The sequence below is a fragment of the Acomys minous genome, assembly GCF_964271855.1.
Source record: "Acomys minous genome assembly, chromosome: 3".
Lineage (NCBI taxonomy): Eukaryota > Metazoa > Chordata > Mammalia > Rodentia > Muridae > Acomys > Acomys minous.
The window spans coordinates 2,106,536-2,123,535 of NC_140485.1; the positions used below are offsets into that span (position 1 = coordinate 2,106,536).

A 17,000-nucleotide genomic window follows, 5' to 3' on the forward strand; every position below is an offset into this window, starting at 1 on the left:
AATTTTCACACAATTATATTTCAGCCAAGTTTTTGGGCACTACCTCTTTAAATACAATGGCAGTTTTCACACATTTTGATTTTATGAATAAAAACAAAGTTCTCTTATAGTTACAGCTGTCAGATTGCAGTGCACCTCTGTGCAAAGCAAAGCATGAGTCATGGCCCCGTGCAATGACGGACTCAGTTTGCACCTAGAAATATCAAGGATGGGAAGAACATTTTTCACTCTAGCAACATGAAGTCCCCATATACTATTTCAAAGCATGGTAGTCTCAATTTAAAAATGAAAAAGAAAATGCCCGTGCAAATCTCTTCTTCCCATGTTCTTGCCTTTCCCTCTCTGCCTTCTTGCTTCTTGCTAGTTTCCTGTTGTTTTCCTACTCTGGAGCACAAGAGAACGCATTATAAACCTGTGCCTCAGAAGGACTGGGTAGAGCTGATTCAAGGCAGACAGTCTCAAGAAAAACACACACACACACACACACACACACACACGCGCACGCGCACACACACATACACATGCACACATGCACATACACACATACATGCACACATGCACATGCACACACATACATACGCGCGCACACACACACATGCACACATGTGCACGCACGCACACACACATGATGCCTAGAAGCTATAAGAAGGAGTTCAAAACATCCTTTTCTCTCACTTATCATACTTCATGCAGATGACATCCTCAAGTTCACCAGATATTTTTAGGTACTACACATGTTTGATGCAGGTCCTGGTGTCCTCAGGACTCCTGGGCATTTCCAGCACCACCTCAGGAGACCTGCCCTTGCAGGTCTTCACGTCACTCAAGGCCAGTAGCCCTATCTTTATGTTTTGTTTATAAATGTTCAATAACCAGTCATCTGGAGACCCAGTTCTATCTGAAAGGCATAATCTAAGGTTAAACGATGGCTGACAAGATGGCCCAGAAGGCAAGGAGTTTGCCACCAGTGCCAGTGACCTGAGTTCAGTACCTAAGACCCACATGGAAGGAGAGAACAGATTCCTGCAGTTGTTCTTGTATCTCTGCTATGTGAGCATGCATAGGTGTGCACAAGGGCAAAGAAACAAAGTAAAACTTAAACCAAACCAAAGGAAAACGCCACAAGCAAATCCAATTATAGAACAATTTATTTAAGTCTTACTTTACTTATTTTTCAATCAGGAGTGCCTCAGTGGTATTTAACTTATAAATGGCTTATTTTATTTTATTATACGTCAAGGTTTAGCATATTCCAGGCTGGCCTAGAACTTATTATGACAGTGGTTGCTAAGTAGAATTTTTTTTCCTGTTAGAATGACAGAAAATTTGTCTGGTGAGGATAAGACAGGATTCTTGTGTCAAGCCCGCCCCTCCACAGCCCCATCTACTTTCTTTCTAGCTAGCAACTCCTTTTTCCTGTAGACTGATCAGCCCTGAAACATAGGGCTAACTTTCATCTTCTCTCCTTTGTTTTTGTCTTTGTTGTCTCCTCCTTACCCTGACTCTTCTACACAATTTACACTGTGAGGCCTTGGGACGATGTGGAAGCCTGTAAAGACAAGGAGATCTGTGACTAACCATGGCCAAGCCAATATATTAAAAGATACACCAGGGGTTCACAAAGAGGGAGTGCTCGGTCCCAAACGCTATCCAACATAAGAAGCATTTGAAAGCCCTATCACATGTCCCCTGATTTAGTTCTATCAAACTTTCCTAAGTTATATATTATTAATCTGTTTTCCAAACAAGGAAGTGAAATTTCACACCGACTAATTGAATTCAACTGCCACAAAATAAAAATTCCATGGTGACTCATGCTTGTAATCTCTGCACCCAGGGGTCAGAGGCAGGAGGATTGCTGCCAGCTTGAATCCAGCTTGGGCTACATGACTGTGTTCCAAGCCAGCCTGTATCTCTGCTTCAGAGATGCTGCTGGGTCTTCACATAGTGAGGGACAACATGATCCCTGAGGTCTGAGGACCATGGGAAGCCTCAGCAACCACAACGACAATGACAACAACAAGACAAATCAATTACATTTCAGTTAAGAACTAATGTGAATAAAAACTTGACACGGTGGTGAAAAGACAGACCAGAGAAAGATCCTGACAACATATCCAATGGACAAAGGGTTAGTATACACAATATATAAAGCATGCACGGTGGGGGGTGTTGTGAGGGAGAAAAAACTCCTGGATGTCTAATAAATACAGGACAGATATTCCATTTAATGGGGGAATGGAGGAACTACGAAGCATAAAATAAAAATTAACTGTCATTTTCATGTTGAACTAAAACAAATAAAGGGCATTAGTGATACAAAGGTTGTGCAGAAATTATAACAACGGTATGGTGGGGGGGAGTCAATTAGTGTAACATTTGAAAACAATTTGGTACTATCCAAAAATGCAGATAATGTGAATGTCTCATGACCCAGTAATGTATCCCCCCCCCCCCACAGGTATGTTAAAGCAAGATATTTGCTGTTCTACTTGTACAGAAATACTATAAATTGTAAAGACTGGATGCATACATGTATAAGCAAACCAGAAGAGACTCAACTTCCCACGAAAAGATTTCAAAAACATATTAAGGGGAAAGCGTCTATAACTGTCAGAGGAAGAAGGCCGTGTGCCTGCAGGTGATGAAGGAAGTGTCATTGTCATCAGGGAACACATATTATAGTTTCTTCAGTGTCGACTTCAACAGAGTGTAGCACTAAACCACCAAACTCCAGCGCTGTATTTTGTGAATAGCTTCACAGTCACAAAGACTCTCAAGAAAACCTTTGGTGAGAGGAATGAGATGAGAAGACTCAGGTGCCCATGAGACACCTCCAGGTTAGTGGTCTGGGAGAATAGCTCAGCAGCAGAGCACTTGCCCGGAATGCACAGGCCCTGGAAATTTAATACCCAGTGCCCCGTAAACAGTTGCCAGTTCATAATATTACGTTATTTATTTGGTGAGGCTCAGGGAAGCTCCTGTGTTATAGCTCACTATATAAATATATTTTTCTGTTTACATTTTATTTTCTTACATTAAAAGATAAATTTCATTTGGGTTTGCTAACCATTTAATATTTAAAAACAGCCAGCCGAGAAGATACAACTTAGAAGGTAATGATTCTTGACTGAGCCTGAGAGATAGATATTTTTTATTTACCAGGTGGTAAATATGGAAAGCGCCCCTCCCTCACCCCCCACCACCAACTTCACCACTTTGCCAGGTATTTCTGTGGGCAGCAGCTCCCGGATCCTCTGAACATGGAAAATCCCAGATCGAGTGGGGTCTATGGGTGAGAGAGCGTTGTTTGAAGAAAAACACAGAAGGGAATCTGTGAGCCTCTGAATCTCACAGCACAACAGCAGGCTCGAGGCAGAGGCTGCACTCTCAGGTGGAGACAGTAGGCATCACTGGCAAGAGGACAGCAACAGGCACCATTTCCTGTATGTTTCTAAGTCAGGGATTCTGTGCAGCAAATAGCCTGCCTGGTCTGCATACGGCTCAGGCTCCGGGCAAACCCAGGGATGGAGAGTTAGCTAGCAGAGCTCTGTAAGTGTTTGAGCTTTCCCAGGAGGCTGGCTCACCCAACGAAGCAAGAGGCTGGGTGCGGGGATGTTCCCAGGAGAACTGAAACTCAGACCCCAGCCCAGGGCCCAGCCCTTCCTTTTTCTGGTTCTTACCCTTATTCCCTAGGGCACTTTCTTAGCCTCATGACCATTCCAGGAACATTGATGACAGCGCCTGAGAATACTGGTTCTGAGCTCAGAAAACTAAATGAGGGGTTTTTTTTCTTTTTTTGGGGGGGGGGTGGAGCAATAAGACACAGAGGACATGAAAGCCAAAAAGGAAAAGAGTTCAGAGAACCCACTAAAACAAACTATGCTTGAAATGCTATAACGACATCTGATATTTTGTTTGCTAATTTATTAATTATTTTGAAGACATTTTTTTGAAACACGATTGTTTATATTAGCTCAAGGAATGCTGCAGCTAAATTGGAGTCTGCTAAAATATTTCAAATTAAAGTAACTAGTAAAGGAAAGGAATAAGCAATTTAGCCATCCCGGAATGCTGTTTGCAATCACCCTCTGGCTCTGAAGAAGACATCTTCTGTCACCTTAAGGGCAGCCCCGCAACAAACATTTACAGCTCACTGAGGTGGGAGGAGGCCTGCTCCTCCTCTGCTGGTCTCTCTTGTGCCTGTGGGTACCAGCAGGCCTCGGGAGCCCTGGTTTATGCTCCTGCCTTGTTTTCACATAGTTTCCATCGGTCCAGTGAGACGGGGCCAAGCTCTATAAAGCAAACCCCATTACGCAGTTCTGTTTTAAAGGGCCCATCCCATAAAACAACGTATGACAGGACCCGACACCTGCCTTTAAAAGCACTTCCTCCCTGTCATGTCTAAGTTGATTTAACGTCGCTACGCAGGACTTCCCTGACAGCTTGAGCGCCTAAAGAGGCCGCTGTACAGGTGCAAAACAGATCTTTCCAGCGCTGTGACGCGGCTTACAAGGAAGCATCAGTGGACTGTGGCCGCTCTCCGCGAAGAAATCACTGGGGAAGAGGAAGGACGAGGCAGTGCGGCCAAATTTTCAAGGCTCGGTGCAAATTCCCCTCATTATACAACAGCAAATAAATATCTGTCTGGCCGAAGCAGGTGACTGTATACACAGGTGTCTCCGCGGCGATGTTTATGTACATGGAGGCAGGGAGGGTCTGTGGAAACACAGATGTGCCTGCCCTCTGTGCCGTGAGCCGTGCTAGGGTGAAAAATGAAGGCTTCGGGTATCAACGTAGAGAAGACTCTGGGAAATGGTCTGTAGCACTCAGAGGCTTTCCACCCTGGGCCTTTTGGGGCGCTTCTGAGGATACAGTCGCCTAGGCTTCTACCATGGGGCCATCTTCCTAAAGAATTGAGAGGCAAGCATTATAGAAAGTTGAGTGGGCACAGTGCCCTCCAACGCCACTTGTTCCTGGGGTTAGGCGACCAGAAGGTCACACACCACAGACCCCGAAGTCAGACATCGTCGCCCTCTCCCGGCTGCTCAGCTCGGGGCCTTTACATCAATCCCAGTTCTGAGCTCGTCATGTGACAAACTGACTACCCATGAAGATTAAACAAGATCTGTGAAAGCTTGCCACAAATTGTCCATTGTCTGGCTTCCTTTGGGCTCAGATCTCAGTGAGGCATGAGGGAGCCAGTCCCATAAATCTGCTGATGAGCACCAGGAACAGCTAGAATTTCGTGTACAGGGAAGAGCCAGGATCTGAGACAAAGGCGGTCATATGAACATGGACGAGGTTGAGACTTCAGAGGAAACAATGTCCACTCTCACAGAGTATCTTTTTACGGTGGGATCTTCGTTGACAGACGTACTGGATACGACAGCAAGCCTCCCTTTGCCAGAGAGACCATAGCCTGGAAACACGTCTCACATTAGAGTTTGTGCCCATTGGCAGGATTCCCCCCCCCCCCCATACGCCCACAATGCAGGTGGCCCTGGGCATCACCGGAAATCAAGCCTGACTTTGCTGTGCTCCCGGTCAAGAGCAGGAGATCCTGAGAGCTCTGGGGAAACATCTTCATTCCGCCACTGGGGCGTGGTCTAGGAAGAGAAGGAATGTTTTGTAGGGGTGAGGTAGATCTACCAGTCGCCAGGAGCAGGGACGCTCTCCGGATGGCCGTGGGGCCCCCTGAAAGGAGCCCAAAGCTGGTCAGAGGCACAAGCCTGATATTGGGGAGTCCTGGGCAGAGACGGCAGCGGAACCCTTGAAAGACAACTCTCCCAGTTGCACTGAGCTTCAGAGTCGGCAGGGCTCGGGGAGCACACACCTTCGATGTCTGTTTCAGGCAAGATTCTGGAACACATTACTGATTCTGGCTCGCCCTTTCAGGGGATCTGTGATCACAAGAAGGCAGCATGAGTTCACTGAGAAATAGCAATTTCACACTAGACCCCGCTCCTTTTTTAAAAAAGAAATACTGGATTAAACCATGTAGTGGGTGTTATGTTATAGGGGAAGGTTTGGCCAAAGATCAGAGAAGGACCCTTGTTTCCTTGCCAAGACCTAAATTAATCAACAGGTTCTATTTACAAGTCAGGGAGTTAAAAAAAAATTCACAGCCTTAGTAAGAAATGCACAACAACCAAAGGACTTTTCATTAAAATGCAAATATAAGGTTAACAATTCAGTCCTATGTTAGAGAGTTTTCCTCAGGCCTGTCAGCGGGACTCACTTTTTCCCATTCTTACTTCTTAGTAACAGAAGGATGTTCCTTAAGGAATGGCTCTCAAAGCAAGGCCCCCTCACAAGTAGCTTCAGTACCACCCTGAGCCTGGGATTGGGACCACAGTAGGTCTCTTAACAAGCCCTTGCGATGCAATCATATTCTGAGAGTGCTGCTTTTTTTTTTTTTTTTAAGTTTTATGGATACAGCAAATGCTACCAAGGCAACTTGCCTCATTAGCAGAACTCCTGCTCTTAAAATACTTAAATTTTAACAATACTTAACAGTACTTAAAACAAGTTCCTCTAGCCCATCCATGAAGAAGGCAACTCACATGCACAACAGCTAAAAGGTCTCATGCTGTGGTTAGATGTCTGTCGTTTCATGAAATTCCTTAGATAAAGAGAAATGGAGAAAGGACCCAGTCCAGTACACACTTCTTTTGAGCCCTAATAAGTTGAAATATCCCAAGTATTCTCTAGAGAGAGCAAAGAGTATGATAGTGGGTGACTCTGACTGCGTGGCATGTGGCTCCCAACCTTGCCCTCTGGCTTACCACGCTTTATCAGGAGCAAGGAGGCGGGTTCAGTGGTATGTTTCTCATGCTATAGAATGAAGCAGTACATTATTGATAACACTGTGTGGTGAAATTAAGGTTCAACAAAAAGTTAGCTTTCTCAAACAATCACTGGGGACAACCGAATTTTCATTTTTTTGTGCTTGGCATGCAAATTTCAGTGACACTAAACAAAACAAATTGTGAAGAAGTCATTTAAAGGCTACTTCCTGAAAACTAACTTGGTGGTACATGGTTACCTTAAGAGGCTTGGAGGGAACCTGGAGATGTGGCAGTTATAGAGTGGATTTCATATTGGTCACATTGAGAGAATATTTATGAGGAAAGGTCTAGGTTCATTCTATTGTCATGATCAAATTCTACTTTTCAAGATGATGCTCAGTCTCGGATATCATATTTTAAGTGGTATTGACATCAGTGGGAGCTTGGAGCCAACTGAGGCACAGGAAACATTCAACACCATGTCTTTGGAAGTATTAGCTAAGCCTGTGGGGTATTAGCTTAGCTACTTTTATATTGCTGTGGACACCATAACCAAGGAAATTTATAGAAGAAAGAGATTATTAGGGCTACAGTTTCAAGGGCTAAGTTCATGACCATCACAATAGGAAGTATAGCAGCAGACCGTAGTCCTGGTACTGGATCCGTAGCCGACGGCTTATGTCTGACCCACAAGGACAAGGCAGAGAGCTAATTGGGAATGGCACAGGCTTTTGAAACCTCAAAGCCTGACCAGTGATATACCTCCCCGAACAAGGCCACACCTCCAAGCACTTCCCAATTAGTTCTACCAAACGGAGATCATGCATTCAAATATTTGAGTTTATGGGTACCACTCTTATCCAAGCCACTACAGTGCTCTATTCTAGAGAAGATTCAGGGGACCTCCCCAATCACCTTGACATTCTTGAAATACTGCTTTCAGACCTGATCTGTTTGATGTGGCCACCAGGGATGGAACTTGAACAAGGATAAATAAACTACAAAGACACAGGTTTCCCTCCACCATAGGAATCATTTTCCAGGAAGCATAAAAGCTTCCCCAGGTTGCAATAAACACTGTTGTTGGAGTGCTAAAATATGGACTACCACTTGGGGGAATGAAGTTAAGGGGATCCAAGCAGAGTAAAATAAACTGTCCTTAAAGTCTATTTAATCTCTCCCATGCTTCTACATGTCAGTAAGTGTCCTGGGAAGGAGATAGAAAACCCATCATAAAAACAGCTAAGTCTTGCAGTGTGCCTACTGTATTACATGCTATCCTAAGATCTTGTATAAAACCACTTATTGATATACCATGATACCACAAGAAGAGTCACACTGCTATTTAACAGAGGAGAAAATTAAAGCACGGAGACTCAAGTAGCTTACCTGCTCACAAGATCTCAATTAAAGCCCTGCTGTGTTTCCCTACTTTCTTTCAAGGGGCAATTGATGGTTTGTCCACAATAGCATGTGTGCATGTCAAGTGGGCCAGTAAGATCAGATAATCAGAAAGACATGGGAATGCACCAAGCTATGCGTGTTCACATACATGTAAAACACAGATGTGATTCATAATGTTACAACTGCAAGAAACTCTAGACACCAGGGGTAAGTCTGGATATGCACACTAGAAGACAAGCTGCCTCCCCATTTGAGGGCTTGGCATTTGCTTTCCCTCCCAGGCTGCCTTCTCCCTTGACTTTTCTCATGAAACACTTCTCTCAGTGCTTTATGCACATTTGTTGTTGAAAATATGACTTCCCAGCTTCCTGATCCTGTCATGCCTACTCCTTGGGGCTAGGCTTTCCTACCACAATGGACTCTTCCTCCCTAACCATAAGCCCAAATAAACTCTTTATTACTCAAATGAGGTTTTATTACAGCAAAAGAAGGGCAGCTAATAAGTTTGCATCCGGCAACGAACTGTTTCTGTGAAGAAAGTGACCCTCGTGTTTTTTGGAATAACGTTGAGGTCATTCAACTAAGCCTAGAAGACGGTAGAGTAGGACAGCCAGGGTCCTGCCTTGGGGTGAGGGGAGGGCTTGAAGAAGGGTGGGTCCAAGAGTGACAAGGGGAGAAATGGAGTACTGAGCCAGGCACCGGGATCTGGAGGAGGTTACAGCCCGACTGACTGGCAGTCAGAGTGCGTCTTTATTTATGCAGAACTCAGTAAGGCAGGGATAGATGCACGTTGTTCCAAAACATAGGTCATATCATTTTCCTGCCCAAACACATGTTTTAACTTGCACTTGGTCATACATTTAGTCATCATTGATAAACCATGACAGAACAAAATTGCCTTTTATAATCATTTTTCCTCATCAACCCCATAACCCAACATTTAACAATATTAAAGTTTCAGGGGCATATTTTGTCAAAACATGACAGTCTGTTCTCAGGGGCACTGGACATAAGGAAAATCTTCAAACCGGTCTGAGCAGAGCAGTGTATTATCAACTTTTAATAGTCAGAGTGCAAATTGTTATCAGGCCCAAAAAAAGTCTTCAGGCCAAGGTTGCTGCAGTTATTATTCGATTTCTGCCATAATGCAACGTTTATATTTTATATACTTGTAGAGTTTATTTGCAAATCTAATCTTGGTATTAGTGGCCCTGTATGAGTTCGCTTTTCCTAAGAAAGGAAGGTCATATGATTTTATTCTTTTATCACTTATCCATGTTATTCTTTGTCCATCATTATAAGAAAGAGGATTTTAATTTGATCTGATGCCAACTTCTCTAGCCTACTGAACACTGTTTACCTTTATAAGTTTATTTTACTTTGATTATCTTGTTCCTGAGTAATGAACATCAGGGGCAGGTGTGTCAAAGGTTATCTTTGAGTCAGAGGCTCATAAAGAGGCCTCTGGCATAATTATTTGAGTCACAACCTCCAGGGCATAAGGAAGACCTTCAAGTAGGACCAGACAAGGACATCTCCCCAAAAGCAGGAGGGGTAGTATGGTCAGGACGTTAGGAAAGCTTAGATGCAGTGCTTCTGAGAGAGGGAAGAAATGATTCATAACAACAGTTTCATCAATCTAACATCCCCAAGTTGTACAAATAATAAAATCCCCCCCCAAGCATGCGACACATAGAGATCAAGGCCAAAAAGTGGGGGACTGTACCGCAATGATTGCATCATTCAGCTTAGCTCTGCTGGAACCTTGTCAGACAGCTGTGCTAGCTTTATGGCTTTCACTCTTCTCACTAGATATGGCTGTGTTATCACATAGACTGTATAGGCCTGGCTCATGAGGGTTCAGAGGGAAGCAAAGACCTTAACAACAACTGGACTAGAGGTCATTCATGTGACGTAAAGAATCCAGTGGCTTTCTGCCTGCCTGACCTAAGAACTTTCCTGAGGAAGAATATTAACAGACTATGTTCTTTGGTGGAGAAAATTTCAAGACAGCATTATACTGAATCGGTGGCATTATTGTTACCAATAATCCTTAGGCAGGTCTAAAATGAAAAGAGAACAAGTGGGCCAGAGAAGGAGAACAAGGAAAGGAGCTCTAGGAAGCTTAATGTTGCAGCCGGAGCTCTTGTGGGAAGAGAGACTGTAATTATTAGAAATACTACCACCATTAAGGCGAGGCTTGATCTGCACTGAAAGGGAGGCAAGGGTGCCAGAGAGAAAGATCCAAGTTTGTTACCCAAGATAACAAGCTTCCAGTTAGTTAAAGAGAGCCTGAGGAACTTTATGCACCTAGAAACCAAGTGAGTAAAAAAAAAAAAAAAAAAAAGCTACTGCTAATGCAATTCAAGGGAGCCAGGGTCCATCCCAAACTCTGCCAACCTTGCCAGAGTCACGCAGCTGGTGTTGTCTTTAGAGGCATGAAGGCTGAAGGGGTTGTGAATCTTTCTCCATGCTCTTAAGGAGCCACTGATAAAGTATGTGGCAAGGAAGTCCTTGCATGAATGCCCTAAAAGGTCAGGAGGCCCAAAGAAGCCATTGAGTAAAATTGAAGTGAAGCCTAGGTTGCAGTGAAAGTGCCCAAGTCATGAGACACCTGCCAATGAGGGCTGCATACAGGGCACAGAACCATCCCAACAGGAAGATGTACGCTTCAGACAGCAAAGCTGGCGAGGCAGAACCATCTGAGCCATTGAAACTGAAGTCCCAGACACCAGACACAGAGCTAACAGGAGATCTTTTGGGTTTTTGTTTGTTTGTTTTGTTTTGTGATGAGGGAATGTATTTTTGAGTGCTGTGGGATAGAACAGTTAGCATAAACTGGGGGCTGATGATTCCATGGCCTGAATGGCATCCCATAGTTATCCACACTCCTTGAGCTTGTGGTGAGTCTTGACCCCTTATTCTATGCATATGTTCCTTTCCACCAAATACACAGTCCCCTAAGTTCCTGTCCCTGGTACTATTATACACCTGTGAACCAACTAAAGGTGGAATTCCTCATCTTGCTTTTTTCTTCCTTCTGTAGCTTTGCCTCCTGCCATCTGTTCACCATTGCCCATGGTGAGTTACTGTTTCCCTGACCTCACTCCTGGCCCTGCCCCTATGTGCCATATGCAGATATCTCTACTGTTATTTTCCCTACCATGACTTCTCTCTGGTTACTTGCAATGGATGTGTCCCTATGGACTCAGAGCCATCTGGCGCACAGCTGCTGGGCAGAGCCCACCTTACTGGTCCTCTCCAGAGGCTCCTATGTCTGTATCACTCTCTCTTATTTGAGATGGGATGCTACTGTTGCCTGGAGTACTTAGCTGATTAGAAAGAGGTTGAACTCCGGAGACAGTGTCTGCTCCTTCTAGCTTCAGCCTAGCTGCTAGGTTGACTCTGGGTTGAATTTCCCCTAGGAGGTTTAGGATGGGACCAGTGGATGACACAAACCAAGTGGGAACCGGTAAACAGTACAAGACATCTCAGTTTGAACCTTTGCCCACTCCCTACTCAGCAGACTCTTCCTGGGCAAACTTCCTATTCTTGACACACAGGCTCCTGACAGCCTAGCAAATAGAAATTCAACTTTCAAATGCTGCCTGATGCAAAAGCGCTTCAGAGAAGTTAAAAGTTGTCTATTCTTCAATGACAGTCTGGCTTAGGGCTCCGTGCATCTGTGCATCCACAGTTCTCACTGGGTTGGCCATGGTATGAGCCAATGCCTTGTATGGCCATCTCACTCGAAGTCATCTCTAGATAAAGTGATAACACTGTGTTTAAAGATATGTTATGTTATGTTATGTTATGTTATTTATTTATTGGTTTTTTTTTTTTTGAAACAGGGTTTCTCTGTGTAGCTCTGGCTGTCCTGGAATTCACTCTGTAGACCAGGCTAGCCTTGAACACACAAAAATCTGACTGCTTCTGCCTCCTAAGTGCTGGGATTAAAGGCACGTGGTACCACCACTCAGCAGATTATTTATTATTTATTCTTAATGGGCTAGCTTAGTTTTTTTCTCTCTCCAGAAATCCATTTCAAGTTGAAGCCTATTTTTTATTATCAGATCCAACAAGTAGTACAGGGGTAGAGATCCTCCACCTGCCTCTTCAGTAAACAAATAGCACAATGAAGTGACCCAAACCCTGCAGCTGGCCATGTGCACAGCCACTGGGCTACTGCCTGGATATGCCAGGCACAAGTATGTTTTCTCAGACTTGCACTCTTTTGCCTTTTGTTGATTAAATTTGGGAAGAGTCATAATTACTGTGACATAAATGTGTTCAACTGTGGAAATCTGTCTTTAGAAGAATCTGGCATAGCCTCCTGTAGTCAATCAAGAGCTTCAAAGGAAGCAACTGGGGGCATCTAAAGTGACAACAGTTGCCTGACAAATTGCCATTTCAAATCCCTTTGAACTAGAAGAGTGAACTTAATAGCTTTCAGCCATTGATTGTTATTCTTCAAACACGGGCTTTTCCTCTTGTCTTCTGGGTCATCTGCTGAGCCCTCCTTCTGCAGAGGCCTCAAGACTGTTCTTGCTCCCAATTTAGGTTAAAATTGAGATGTTTCATACTGTTTAGTGGCTACCAGTTGGATTTGTCATCCACTAGCCAAGTCAATAATGGTGCTGGGAGAATGCTCGCAACATCAGGACTCTCAGTGGGGATTGCTGGCAGCAAGCCACACTGTGACTGACACACGGCTGCTGAAGAGATGGTTTTAAATGAGTGTTGGAAATCTGGCTTATGGATTCCATATCTCATTGCAGCCTACGGGAACCAAGGCAGATGTTCTAAACCAGCCACTTTTTATGGAAGGACAGATTCTCTTTCACACCTAAAAGTGCACATTAAGTGGTGCTCCTGGATGCAGAGGGTGTCAGGCGCTCACGAGATAGGAATCAAGTATGGTGTGAGAGAGAGGTTCTCAACCTCAGGAACACACGTACATGCACAATAGGCAGATGTGGTCAGTAGCTGTTAAGCTGGACAGCCCCAGATAAGGCTTGCACCATGCTAGAAGTTTTGGATGCATCATGACCAAAGCTTCAGATGCAGTATGACTAAATCAGGTGTTTCTCTTCTCATGGTTCAAACACAGGTGAAATGTGGATTGTAAGCCACGCGCACATGGTAAAAATCCCTGGGGCCGGTTCTCACACTGGCTTCCTTCCATCCTGCCTCCCTCACCAGAGCTTTGCGCTTTGTTCATTTTCCGTCCTCCATCCACATCATACCTTCTACCCGTTAAGCGCCACCATCTGTATCACTTAAAGCGGGGCTACATCCTCATACAGTGGCTCTTCTCTGGCATCAGAATTCATTTCGCCCTCTGCCACCCTTCTCAGCTCTTTCCCTTGGAGTCATTGTAGCCATCTGCTTAGTATCTTGACTGAATATCTCTAAGGAGCCCTGGTAACCTGCTTACTATGTAAATATATGCGTATCTGCATGCTTGCTATGCAAATATATGCATACATCTATAGATGCGTATCCACAGGCACTTACATGCTTTTTCACTGTGTAGTTGAACTAATTGGTCTTCTAAAGGAAGACTTCCAGCCAGATTTAAACACAAGCTTTGATGTAGGATTGAGAGCTACTCCTCTTTTGTCAGGAAAGTCAGTCTACACTGTTTTGAGGTCAATACTTACATTTAAACTTTTGTTTTGGAGCAGCTCACATGTAGACTGTGGGTTTCAGCCAAGGGCTACTAAAGCCTGCCTATGCATTCCTATTGGTCTGAGTCTGGAACTCCATCTCTGTCATCCGGTTTTCTCCGGACCCTTGGATAGTGCTATTGTCTGAGGAAGCAATAGATTAGTAGTACCCTGGGACAGCAATTAACCAAGGACTGGTGGATTTGGCCCTCTACTTCTTTGAGCCTAAGCCCCTAGAATGCATCACTGAGCTGTGAGTTGTTTGTTGGTTTGTTTGTTTGTTTGTTTGTTTGTTGTTTTCAAAGACAGGGTTTCTCTGTGTCAGCCTTGGCTGTCCTGGACTCACTTCGTAGACGAGGCTGGCCTTGAACTACAGCGACACACCTGCCTCTGCCTCCCAAGTGCTGGGATTAAAGGCATGCACCACCTTATATTACTTTGTAGAGTTAGGCTAAGTGCCCACAGCAATGATAACTCTGATGCTCTCTAAATTGTTTGGCAATCCTGGTGACTCCTACACTTTCCCTGCTCCTCCCTGGGGCTTCCTAAAATCATCTCTCAAAGAAAAAGGAAACCTTGCACTTAGATTCTCCCCCTCACAAGTGACCTGAGGTTGAGCTGAAAACCATGATATACATATAACCCCCTTTCAAAGATCACAAGTTACTACAGGAGGAAGGCAAGAAAAGAAAGAGGAAGAAACACAGCAGGTCTGCACAGCTTCGATCCTGTGTTTCATGTACTCTCTACCCGCAGGTCTGGAAATGGTACTGTCGATGCCAGATCTATGACTCATCCAGGATCATCGTTTGTCCTTGCGCCAGGGCTATCCCAGCCTCATCCCCTCTACCATATCACTAAATGCCAACTTACGCAATATGGTTGTCAGGTGATCATGTAAAGTGGGAGTGTTTAGAGATGGAAGAGCCAGATGCTGTTTCCTAGAACACTTGGCCTGGGAGGGTGTCTGGGTGGCCAGAGTAGGCCATGACTCTCTAGGACAAAGAACCCATTTTAGCAAAGACTTGGAGGTTTGAATTGAGCTTTCCAGCCTTCATATGTTTTCATTTGTTCTTGAACATGTTTTGCCTTTAGTTTCTCAGATCTTGGGGAATTAAAAAAACACACGTCAAAAACACTTATCTTTCCTGTGGTTGATTTGGAGGATCCTGAATTAAAACACATTAAAAGAAGATGTATCCATATGAGCTCATGGCCCAGTCTGAATAAGTCATAAAAGGAGATGATTGTTATTTTTAGAATTCTACCAAGAAAACAAAGCCAACTGGGGTCATTGCTTCACTGTTGGCCAACCATCTTTACTGCATCAAGTAAAAGCAAAATCCTCTCTTCTGCTGGCCAGGGAATAAAGGCTCTCACCAACAGGCATTCAGACATGATAGCATCTGACGAACCATGTAAGTAAGTATATACCATTGGGCAGAGTTCTGTGGAGAGATGCACACAAAAGAGATGTAGCAATCCATTTTTTTCATTGTGTGACAGATGCCTAAAAGAAACAAATGAAAAGGAGGAAAGTTTTATTTCGGTTTCTGTTTTCAGAGAGTTCAGGCTGTGGCCACTTGGCCGCATCGCTATGGGTTTGTGGTGAGTCAGAGCGTGATGTAGAGAAAAAGTACAATAGAGGACACAGTAGAACAGAGAGAACAGAGATGCTCACCTCATGGCAGTCAGGAAGCAGAGAAGAGAACAGTGGCCATAGATACAATGTCCTTCAAAGGTATTCCCCTAATGACTTACTTCCTCTAACCTGTCATTATATCTTAACCATGCCACCTGAATATGGCTCTATTAAGAGATTAACCCATGTACTGGTATTAACCATCAGGGTCCAGTCACCTCATTACTTAGGTCTACCAGCTGGGACCACATGCTGAAGCAATGATCAGGAATTAAAAGATGGAGTAGCATTTTGTATTTGTTTGTTTGTTTTTGTTTTTGTTTTGTGTGTGTGTGTGTGTGTGTGTGTGTGTGTGTGAGAGAGAGAGAGAGAGAGAGAGAGAGAGAGAGAGAGAGAGAGAGAGTAGATCACAGACCCTGTTTTTGACTATACTTTCATGCAAGTAGAGATGAGAAGATATGTTTTTAACTCTGGGCTGTTGTTAACAAAATCTCAGAGTTCTCTAACACAATCTCAGATTTCTCTGGCTCCGTGACTCCTTCAGCAAGCTGTTATCCACACAAGGGGAACAGAAGATGGGTTTCCCATTCCTTGTCTTCTCTCAAGGACCTACCTGGCTGTGGCTTCACTCCATACCTTTACTTTTTCTTATGGTACCCAGAGCAGCTCACCCTAGGCACGTGGTAGTCCCTCTCTTGTGCCATAGAATTGGGAGGAGGAACAGCGTGAACTTCTTCTAACCCCTTTGCTAACTTGTCTCTTCAGAAACCTCACGGTGGCGACATCAACACAGGCGGAGTATAATTCAGTAATGCAGCTGCTATGCTCAAGAGGCGGCATAGCCTGCCTTTCAGTTTGCAAGAGAAAGCCAGCCCTTCATTGTAAGGAGATTGTCTTAATTGGAGCCTGGTGAAGATTATTAGGCAAAGTGATGACTGAGGGTTTCCTTCAGGAGACACATAGAAGGTGAGTTCTCCCTCACCTGGGGAGAGCTAGGTGTTACGAAATCCAACCAGGGCCCTAGGCACAGCAAGCTGAATGGAGACGGGAGCATCTCTTCTGCTCAAGGTGACAGGCCACTGTATTTTAAACCCCATCAGTCTATGCAGCTGGGATGCAGCGGAATGTGTGAGCGGATCTCAGAAGTGCTCCGGGGAAGCTATCCCTGAGCATCTTCCAGAGAAGCTGCATGGAGGAGGACATTTCTACCAGCCCCCGCAGCAGCCAGCACAAAAGCTCCCCAGGAATCCAGGTGCGCCAAGCACAGAGCCTGGGACCCAGAACCTTCTGTGCACTCTCCACATGTCCCCCAGCTCTGCATCTTCAGACTGTGTCTGTATGCCTACTCAAGTCGCCCTGGGAAGTTCTTACCTCTGCTCTGGGGCATTGGCTCCCTTTCCCAGGAAATGGTCTTCTTTATTCCCACAGTCTACATCAGGCCACCTAGAAGGCGTGGGTGCCCAGTGCAAGCCACGGACCTTGAGCCCCCATCTT

General features: G+C 44.6%; 1 long non-coding RNA gene across 1 annotated transcript; it reads right to left on the reverse strand.

Annotated features, from left to right (window-relative positions):
• Positions 1-4,018: 4,018 nt before the first annotated feature.
• LOC311594538 lies at positions 4,019-6,955 on the reverse strand. The gene is made up of 3 exons (XR_014778119.1): positions 6,567-6,955; positions 5,837-5,903; positions 4,019-5,609 (listed from the first exon to the last, which is right to left on the reverse strand). It is a non-coding gene; the product is annotated as an uncharacterized lncRNA (long non-coding RNA).
• Positions 6,956-17,000: the final 10,045 nt, after the last annotated feature.